The sequence below is a fragment of the Aphelocoma coerulescens genome, chromosome 18, assembly GCF_041296385.1.
Source record: "Aphelocoma coerulescens isolate FSJ_1873_10779 chromosome 18, UR_Acoe_1.0, whole genome shotgun sequence".
In the NCBI taxonomy this organism is placed as follows: domain Eukaryota; kingdom Metazoa; phylum Chordata; class Aves; order Passeriformes; family Corvidae; genus Aphelocoma; species Aphelocoma coerulescens.
Window position 1 is genome coordinate 8,136,436 of NC_091031.1, and position 10,904 is coordinate 8,147,339.

Genomic DNA, 10,904 nt, shown 5'->3' on the forward strand with positions numbered 1-10,904 from the left:
CTGGAGGACAAAAGAGGCTGCAGCCAGCAGGACCCCCCCAGATTCAGCTGGGGTTGGATTGATGCCTGAATCCCCGTCCCAAGACAGGGGTGATCCCAGTTTAACCACGCAGTCATTGTCCACGTTGCTGGAAGGCTTTACTCGGAAAGACCTGAAGTACCGAGAAACTGGGATTTCCCCAGTTCCATCTCTTCATCTTGGCTGGGAAGAGATGTGCCAGGGAAGTGCCACAGCAGGGAGCTGCTGTCCCCTCGCAGCCCTGGGCAGCTCTGTGATACCCGGGCTGTGGTGAGGGGCAAAGCTGGGAGCAGACATTCCTCTGCTGATGGAATCCAGACCGCAGGCGGTGCTGCCGGAGCTGTGGGGAATGTGCTTAAACCAAACCAGCCCCTTCTTACATGCAGCAGGGTTCCTCTACTCTGGGGTCCAAGGGGTTCCTCTGTCCAGCAAATGTGGCTTTGTGCAGAGACTGAGGTGCCACCAGAGCAAACCTTCCAGTGGGATCCTTCCCTGAGCCTCCAGCTCCCAGAGGGGGCCCCAAACCCTGCGGCCACTCCAACCTCAGTTCACCACTCCCATGTGTGAATCAGGAAGGTGTGGGATGCTGGGGACTGGGACAGCAGCAGCACTGAGGTGATACCTGGGAAGGGAGCATGGGATGCAGACCCTTGGCAGCAGCAGGCAGAGGGGAGGCAGTGTGTGTGATGGGGACAGCACAACCTTCCCCTGACATTAATCCTTACGTCAGCTTTTCTGGCTTCCTCCCCAAAAAATCCCTACCAAGCCACACAAACCAAAAACCTCCAAGGATTAGGAAATCCAGGGGAACAGGAAGAAAGGAGCCCTGGGAGCGGGGCTGGTGCTGCCCAGGGCTCTCAGTCAGGGCAGGGCAGGGCAGGGCAGGGCAGGGCAGGGCAGGGCAGGGCAGGGCAGGGCAAGGCAGGGCAGGGCAGGGCAAGGCAGGGTGAGAGGCTACCAAGACAACCCTGGAGAACACTTCCAACCCAGACCAACCTGTTCCCAGACTGGGAATGTTGCAAAAACTCCCAGTCTCACACTGGGTTTTAGGAAACTGAAACCTTGTGATGCAGCTGGGAGAGATGAAGCAAGAGACACTCAGGAAGCAGATGACAGATCCAGCACCACGGGGCTTCATGGACAAGGCATTCGCCAGCTGGTAAACTTCCCCAGATCCTGAACTGCCTCCAGTGTCACCACCTTCCCCTTCACCCCCAGTGCCCAGCTCTTGCCCCCTGGAGCACAGCCCCTGTCACAGCCAGACCCTTCAGTGGTAAGCAAGGGTTATTGGGAAACAAGTCCACACTTCCAAACTGATTCTCTTTGCTGCTCTTTTCCTTCCTGAAGCTGGTCTGAGCATGGCAGGGGTTGCTCAGGAAAGCCAGCAAGCTAATGTATTCATGTCATCTCACATTTGGTGCCAGGACATGAAGTAAACACCGTCAGGGACTTTGCTCCGGTTCAAAGACAAGCCCTGATTCTTATTCCGATCACATTATCCACGCTCCTTGTACAGCTTCATTGATTCATATTATAAAAAGAAAAACCTTCAAAACCCATTAAGTCTGCCCCGTCATTCCAGCCCTGCTCTCAAGGGCCAGGGCAAGAAGCATTAACTAATCTGCTCACATTACCTTGCCTTTGAACCGAGCACCTCTCAGCATCAATTGAGAGTGTTTGGAGGGGATATGTTCCCTCATGGGGCGAGTTTTGGCTGCCAAGGTCACCCAGTGACCTCAGTGCCAAAGTCAATCGATTCCAGAAGATGTGTTTTGCGTTGCAGAGGTCACCCAAGTGAGTGCAGGGGCCAGCACTCAGGCACTGCCCCCTGCACCAGGCTCCCCTTCACACTCGGGGCACTCAGGGCTTGTGCCCATCGGGGGATGTTCGGGCAGCCCGAGTGACGGTGCCCTGTTGGGGTAGGTTGGTAAACCTAAACAAGTCCCTGAAGGAGTGAGCTCAGGGCCTCAGGCAGCACCTGGGGTGCAAGAATGGGGACTTTGCTGGTGTCAGCCTGGCTGGGTCTCGGCGAGGGGAGAAGAGTTTACAAGGAGCGATGTCCTCCCAGGGATTACGAAAACCAGGCTGCCGACTGCCAGGGAAAAGAAGGTCCTTCCAGCCTCTTGGGCTTCAGCTCAGCCAGAAGCCGCTGTTTGTTTGGCTCCAGTGACTTCCCAGCATACCGGACCATGCTCCTGGGGGCTCAGCGTGCTCCAGAGTGCCTGGCCAGGACACGGGGCTTGGCCACCCCACGCGCTCCCCGGTGCCTTGCATAAGGCAGCTCCGCACCCTCCGGCCGGCCTGACTTACACTCAGGAAGGAATTATTCACTCTTGTCTCCATCTGACCGCAGGACACACTCGGGATGTTTCTTCCACCACTCTCACCAAGGTTTCCCATCCTGCCGGTGCCAGTAACGAGGCCAGATCCATGCCCTTTGCTCCCGGCCAACCCCCAAGTTCAGGAGCAGGGACTGTTTACTGGATAACCTTAGAGGAATTTGGTTTTACTGACATTTCAAGTGCTGCTTGAGACTGTTGTTTTTGGAGTACTTTGAGAGGACATGTCCACCAGGAGAAGATTAACAACAGCTGTCCCAGGCCCCTGCCGTGGCTGGATTTAGGGGGCATCTCTGGTTGTGGCTGGATGGGGATGGAAAGCCAGGCTTCCTGGAAAGCTCAGTTTCACTTTCTTTCAGACCCAACCACTCACTGAACCCAGATCCACTGAGGTTGCTTGGATTTGTTTCTGGGTTTCAAAACCCTTTTGCAGGAGGGAGCTGTTTTCTGTCTGAGTTATGGGAATGCCTAGGTTGGTGCTTTTCTCAGCTGCACTGCTGAGGCCAATGTCCATCCCAAGTCAGCCCCTGTCTCATGCCCCAGGGCCAAAATGGAGCTGGGGCATGGGGAGAACCCTTGGGATTGTGTGCACAGCCCCAAAAGGAGACACATCCCAACTTTGATGAGCAGCAGTGTTAGACTCCATGGATCAGAGCCCATTGCCACAGTGTCCATGTGGGACAGGCTGAGAGCAGTCACTGGAGGAACCTCATGGCAAAACCCCACCTGGGGGCAAAACCCCACAGCCAGTGTCTGCAGCTCCCTGCCTGCTCTGGGGCTCTTCTCCAGGTCAGCACCACCACCACCACTGAGCCCCACGTCTGTGTCCACAGATCTGCCTGGCAAACACAGCTGTCTCCCCGCTGCCCCTCTTGCAGAGGTGCTTCCCAGTTGTTCTCTTTAACCTAAACCCACAGAGTCACTCCAGAACATGTTCTGCTTTGCAGAGGGCTGAGCTGGGACAAGATGTGTGAAGGTGATTCATCGCCCGTGGAGTTTAGAGTGGAGGGAAAAGCTTCCGTGCCAAGAGAACAGGATGGGCAAGGAGATCTGGGGGAGAGCATAGGGCCAGAGCAGCTCTGTGAAGAAAGGTGTGTGTGCTGCTGAGCCATGGGAGAGTGGGGACGAGGAGGCAAACCCAGCCCGGGTGATGGAAGGATGCAGACAAGGTCTTGGGATCAGCTGGCTGAGATGAGTCCACAGGGAATTACAGGCAAGTCTGAGCCTGTCAGATTACTGGAGCCAGGAAGAGGGGGAGCGTGTTCAGGCAGGTCTGGCAGGAGGAGGGATGGAGGAGCTGGAGGGAAAGAGAGGAGCAGAGGGAAGGTGGGCAAAGAGGGGAGGGAGGCACACGGGAAAGGGGGGAGCAGAAGGGAGTACCCAGCCCTGGTGGTGTGGGGCTGGTGGGGGCAGGAAGACAGACTGGGGTGCCATGGGGTGGATGAGGTGGGAACTGGCCTGGTCCATGACACATTTGCCTCAGCACCCACCTGGCCAAAGTGCAGGGCTGGGACCAGCCAGGGCAGGAGCACACCACACACCAAAACCAGTTCAATGCTCAAGGTGTTACAGACCAGCTCTGGGGTCCCTCCCACCCGGAGGTCAGAAGAGAACGTCCTCATTTGCTGCCTCCTAATTACATCTGATCCTGCCTTAATTCCTCCTGAAACCTTCCCTGAGAGCTTTCAGGTGGTTGCTGGGGAGAGGTGCCCATGAGCAGGGGTGACAGGCCAGCCAGGCACGGGTGACAGCCCTGGGCTGAGCAGTGCCTCCGGGAGGGATGTGAAGGGCTGTGGGTGCTGGTGGTGATGGAGGAAGCGCCATGTGCACCACCATCCTGATCCTGGGTCCACTGGTCCTCCTGCTGCGGCGCCGCTTCTGCAACAAAGTCGAACCGTACGTCCTCTCCTGTCCCCCTCCCGACCCCTCAGGGCCCTGGGGCTGGGGATGGGAGGGTGAGGGGTGGTCCTGGGGTGGAGGATCTCACTTCTCAACTTATGTTGTATTCATGGAGATATTTGGGTTCCTTCTGGTTTTGGTTCTCTGGGGGACACCGGGAGGCATTTTCTCAAGCTGGGCAGAGAGGAGCCTTTTGTGATCTGCTGTCACCTCCTCTCCCATACACCAGCGCCAGTCAGGAGGAAATGAAGGATTGGTCCTCCTGTTTGTCTGGTGCAAAGGGCCAGGGATGAACCACTGGGATGCTTCTACATGCACTGACCAAGGTGTTTCCCAAACGGAGCAGTCCAGCACCTGCAGCCTGGCTGCCTGACTGTCTTCATGCCTTGGCTTGGGAGATTGAGCAGTGATCTCAGCTGCGGGGACATCACCAGGCTGCCATTGAGACCCAGCTGGTGTAAAACAGCCCTGGGGAGGTCCTGCTCCATCCCTGGGGTTCTGGGAGGTTGGATGAGTGTCTGGATGTGTGGAAGGCTCGAGAGCATCAGCTAAACATTGGCTGTGAGAAGAGCCAGCAGCCACCACCCCGCACCCTGTTGCGCTGTGCTCCGTGTCCACACACACGCTCACGCTCATCCTGGCTCCAAGGCGAAGGCAGGGAGCAGATGGGAAGGGACTTGCTGCAGTCCCACACCAAGGCAATGACAAAGCTGTGACTGGAGGGCAGGGTCACCTCCTGCTCGATGCGTCCCCGCTGTGCCATGGGCACGGTGCCGGCGGCTGCGGCTTCCACTACCTGCAGCTCCCCGTGTCTTTGGGGAGGGAGTCTTGTCCCCGTTCAGCACTGGCTTGGCTTCAGCTCGGTGGCAGTGGGGCCGTGCTCACAGCGAGCCTGAGCATCGCCCTCGCTCGCTGTGCAGCGCCTGCTCCAACACCAGGCTCAGCTCAGGAGGTTTCTGCTGGAGACGCACAAATCTATTTACCAGTGGAGATTGGAGACATCTGAAAGTGGGGAGGTCAAATTGGCACTTAATGAGCTGATTAAGTCAGGGGAGGGGGAAACCAGGCTCAAAGCAGGGGAGGCATCTCCTGGCCTCTGTGGCCCCAACTGTCCCTATGCTACCTGCAGCACTGGCTGAATGAAACACTCATTAAGTGTCTGAGCAAACGAGCTGGGGGCTGTCTCTGGGCAGAGGGCAGGGGGGATTGGCAAGGCTGGCAGACTGCAGGTCCATCCCTTGGGAAGCTGCAGGAGAAATGGGCTGGGGGACAAGTCACCTGGAATGATGGCACCAGAGCTCGCAGTGTGCTGTCAGCCCTGTGCCCCAGCCCTGGACAGGCAGATCCAGCTGCAGCACGAGCCCTGCCCAGGGGAGCAGTGTGAGGGGTCAGCTTCTTAGGAGCAAGCAGTGAATAAAGCACAAATTTGTGCACAAGGAGATAGGGAGGAACCTGGAGCTGAAAAGGCTGAGGTTGGGAGGGATGTGGTGCTGCCCTGGCTACCTCCACTCAAGGCAGGATCAGCACTCCTTCCACCACATTTTAACTGGGGGCCCATAGCCTGGTTCTGGCTTCATCACCACCACCACCACCATCATCATCACCACCATAATCATCATCATCGTGTGGCTGGTGAGACAGCAGCACAGCATAGGGACAGAATGTGGCTGGTGCCAGCACCAGCAGCAAAAAGCTGGAATGAGCATGAGGGTTCCCATCACAGCATGGACCTGGGAGCATGAGGGACACTCAGAGCTGCATGGGCAGGAAAAACTTCCTCCAAGCCCTGCTGCAGCCTTCAGACAGGCAGCTGGTCTGGATGCAGACACCAGCCCATAGAGAAGCTGTACACTTCTAGATTAACTCTTTTGGTGATTAATTACTCTCACCACTAAAAACCAGTGGCTATCAACAGCTTTTCTATTTGATCTATTTTGGACATTCATCTACTTGCCTTTCTCTGTGCTGGCATAAATCAGAACCGTTCCACTGATAGTTTTACACCAGGAGAGGTTCTGTTTCCAGAGTTTCATGTCCTGGAAAAGAAAAGCAGCAGAAGCAAGAGAAAAATGTGCTGCTGGCCAGGGACTGGGGAGAAGTGGTACAGGAGATCAAGGCACAATGGACCTGGTGAAGGGCAGGCAGCATCCTCAAGACCAGGAACAGACCTGAGGCACCAGAGCCCCAGTCCTGTGTTGATCCAACAGGATTTTGGCCAGCTAGAGGATTGGGCTTAGGCTGGTCAGGCACCAGGACCCCATACAGCAAGAAAGACCAGGATTTTCTGTATGTGCACTTCTCTGAGTGACTGCTGGATTAAAGACATCCCTGAGAAACAGCCTGTGTGAAGAAAATGTCAGGAGCCCACATGTTCCATGGGATAAACCTGGCTTGGTGCAGGATCAACCCTCTGCCTCTGACGTCCCTGTGTGTGAAGCAGGGCGTGCATCCTGGGCAAAGGACACAAGTGAGCAGCACAGGCAAGATCAGATTATGTGAAATCCCCTGCTCACTTGACCTCCTTCACGTCCTTGTCTTCTATTTATATACCTTGGGGCCGCCAGGAATGGCACAGGTTGTCCTTGGCCCACCCTCGCAGAGCTGGGCTGCTCAGCCATGGGATTAGTGTTGGCCACTGGAGCTGGCTGCCACCATCTCAGACAGAGAGGTTTGAAAGGATTCCTCCCAACATCCCGACTGTGGAGTCTGCTATCCCTGTCCCTTGCTGGAGCTGAAAAGCAAACTGGAACACTGTCCTGGACTAACCTGCTGTCAAAAGACAGGAAGGTCAAGAGGGACTCCTTGGGCTCCAGTGCTTGGATTTCCTCAGCAAGCAGTGATTTATTCTTTGTTTTGTGTGATATTTAACGAGAAGGTCCTGGCTGGAGGCCAGGGCTGGCTATGGATGTCTGCTCTGTTTGCCTTTCTCATGTTCTTCCCCTCCAGTCTCTTCCTGGCAGGAGCTGCTCACTGCCTGCTCCTGGGTTTGGGGAGGTAGAGATGCTGCTGGATGGGTTTGGTCTTGGTGCTGGTCCAGCGTGGGGGGATGCAGGGCGCTGAGCACCCACAGGAGTCCAGGAGCACAAAGGTCACACAAAGGAGCCAGCTGGAAAGAGCCAGGTCTGTGAGATGTCCTCCACAGAGAGCTCTTGGAGAGGTCTCAGGCTTGGTGAGGCAGTGCTGGACTATGGCAAAGCAAAGGAGGCACTTTGGGAAGTGAAACGTGGATTTGCTTTGCTGCTGGTTTTTTCAGTCCCCTCCCAACAGGCTGCACAGGAATCCCCTGGGCCCCAGAGGGGTTGTTTTCCTGGGGCTGGGAGCCAGGGCCATGGAGAGAGGGAGTGTTTAGTGCCTGTGCTGACGTCCCCCCAGGAGAACACCCCACACACTGTGCTGCAAGGCAAGGACAGGCTGGGAAAAACAGAGCTGGTAGCTTGGCATCATCTGGATTAACCTTCCAGCTTATTTCCTTCTGGAAAGAGGCCGTGACCTCCTCATTTCCACTGCCCAGGCACGGCTGGCAGCTGGCAGCAGTGGCACACGGCTCTGCTTCTCCGGGCTGGAGCAATCAGCGTGCAGCAGGCAGGCACAGACAAGTGCCAGCCGAATTTCTGAACACTTTAAATACATAAACAAGGCCACAAACACAGCCCCAAAGTGCTGCAGGCACAGGTGAGCCGATAAATTAGCCCCCAAACCCACCAGCAAGGGAACACCCCTCTTCTTTCCACAGGAGAAAAGGCTCAGCATCGCTTTCCTCCCATAGATGCACAGCAGCTGAGCAGCTCCACTCTCTCCCTGGCTGTTTTCAATCCAGTACCAGAAGGGTCAATTCTGTGCCACTTCTGCGGAGTCATTATCCTGTCGGTTATATAAATGTCTGGGCATGCACAAAAGGCAGTGCTGATACAGTGGCTCTGACACCAACTCCCTCCAACACCTGCTTTTCAGCTGGGGAGAGAGCTGAGCACAAGAACATCTCGAGAGCTGTCACACAGAAGGCTGCTGTCTTTCAAGCTGAATGGAGGTCTAAATAGCTCTCACTTCTGCTTTAGAATCTCATTTCTAAATGCAATTAATACTGGCACATGCATAATGAGAGACTGACGAGTGAATACAGACTCCCAGCAATAAAGAAGCCAGCCCCAAGTGCTATGTAAATATTACAAATCCTTGCAGGGAGCTGACCCGGGGAAGACAGCTTTCTGATGATTAAACCCCAGTGACAATACGACTGCATTCCTACATCTGTCACAATACTACCTGCTGATACATAATGAGCCACGCTAAAAGAACTTGCTCTTGCTGCTCTTCAATGCAGATAAAATGTCTATTTGTAGAATGTAATTAATCTCTTCTTCAAAATCAGGAACCTTAGTGTCCTTGGTAACAACATGCCAGTGACTCAGAGAGCGTCTCTGGCTTTTCCTTCTGATTTTGGAGTGAGTTACTGAAAGTCACCCCAAATTCTAGCACTGCAAAGGAGCACAAGTGGAAAAGCCAATGGTATCTGGAGGTAGGGACAGGTTTCATCCACCTTTCTGGTCTCTGCAGCGCTGCTTTGGCAGCTTAAGGAGGTCCCTGGACTTGTTTCAGCCACGTTCCTTATGATGAGACGAACTCTGTCCCAAGATCTGGTCTCCAACCCATCGAGCACAAATTCCCTTTTACTGTAGGGTCTAACCAGGCAGAGAATAAACTGTCAGAAGAGCAAGGGCCCAATCACAGGATGAAGCTGCTCCCTCTTTTGCCTGGTTTCCCCAGCAGTGTGTGTGCTGTGTGCTCTGTGTGTCCACGCCTGCTCCCCCAGATGGCTTTCGAGCCTGCTGGCTTATTTCAGCCAAGTTGGGCAGGGGATGGAGGTTCAAAGACATCCATTCCCTACCAGGTAGCGAAGATGCAAAGCAGTGAGCACCGGTGTGGCAGAGGGATGCAGGGAAGTGCTGCTGGCAGACACCCTGGTCCCTCTGAGGGCTGTGCTTGGGCATGGCCTGCTCCTCCAGCCCACCCCAGGCTGGCTGAGATTCATGCTGAAAAGGCAAAGTTGCTCCAAAAGTGGCTCCAGGGGCCATATCTGCTTTCTATGAAATTCAGTGGGAAGCAACCAGTGCTGGATGTCGCTCACTGACCCAGTTCCAAAGCCCAGGGGAAGCACAGGCCGTGATACAGGGACAGCTGCTTGGAGAGCGGGTGATGGAAGACTTGCATGATTTATTTATTTCCTGGGAAATAAGAAAGAAGAAGAAGAAGAAGAAGAAAAGAATTGTTGGATAAAATCAGCATATTCCAGGCTAAACTGTGCTGCAGCAATTCCTTGTGGGACTGGAGCTGAGCTGCTCAGTCCCCTGTAAGGGAGATTCATCCCTGCTGCTGCACAGTGCTCTGCAGAGCTGGGGGGAACATGGGGAAAAGGAGGGTTTGCTGTTACTGAGGGCTCTGCTCTTCAGGGCAAAAATGCCCTTCACTGGAGCAAGTTATCCCTTCCCTTTAGACAGGGGCTGCAATCAGCAGCACTGCCCACAGCTCACCCCATCTCCTCTGTCCCCAGGCACTCCGAGGGAGAGGAGGAGATCCGGAGAGAGGCTGGCTCTGACCCTCACACCACGTAACAGTGCTTCGGAGTAAAAGCCAGGTGGGATGCAGCAGTTACCTGGGATGATGCAACTTTGGGGGAATTGTGGGAAGGAAGTGCTAGTTTGGGGCAAAAAGCCTGGTCTTCAAGCATTTTAGTGGTGATTTTTTTGTGTTTCACCCAGGATCTATAGGTCTTCCTGCCTCTTGGTGAGGCTGTGAAGTCTCAAGAAAAGTGTCGTGCTCTGGAGAAAGGAAATTGAAACCTGGAATGGCTGGATTGGAAGGGAAAACCCCATTTTTCCATTACTTTCAGTAGCATTTCAGGTCCCAGGTGAGGGCACACCCAGCCCTTTCTCTGTGGCCTCCCGCCTACTGCCTGGATGCCAGGAGCATCTCGTAGGGACAGAAAAGGCAGCAGAGCCAGGGGTGATCCAGCTGGGGTGGGGTGCAAGGGGTGCAGGTTGCCCAAAGATGTGGATACCACGCCCCTGGAAGTGTTGATGGATGCGTTGGATGGGGCTTTGAGCAACCTGGTCTAATAGAAGGGGGTTGGAATGAGATGGTTTTTAAGGTCTCTTCCAACCTCAGCCATACTGAGATTCTGTGTGGGATTTGGGACTGATGTGGCTTTGTGTCCTGCTCAGTGACCCCAGGGAGTAAGGCCTGGCTCTGGGGTGTCCATCTATGGCTCCCAGCAAAGGCTGGGTCACTCACCCACCACTGCCTTGGCTCTGGGAGGGAATCTTTGGCATCAAGGGTGAGGGGACACTGGGTTGGGCTATGGGGAAAATTGGGGTCAGAGCTGTATTTCCTATTCCCCCCCAGGCACTGCTGAATGCCCAGGGCAGCTCAGGGACTCACCATGCCCTGCCTTCCCTTTGGCAGATCCCCCAAGGCTTCTAACTTCATCTGTCCCAGCTCTCAACAAACAATTAACCACAATTCACCAATTAACCCTGATTCCTTCTCATCCTGCAGCTCCCCTGCGCTCTGCAGCCAGCACCGAGCACATCCCAGCCTCGGCATCTACCAAAACCCTCAGCAGAACAACCCATGACAGCAACAAACCCACAC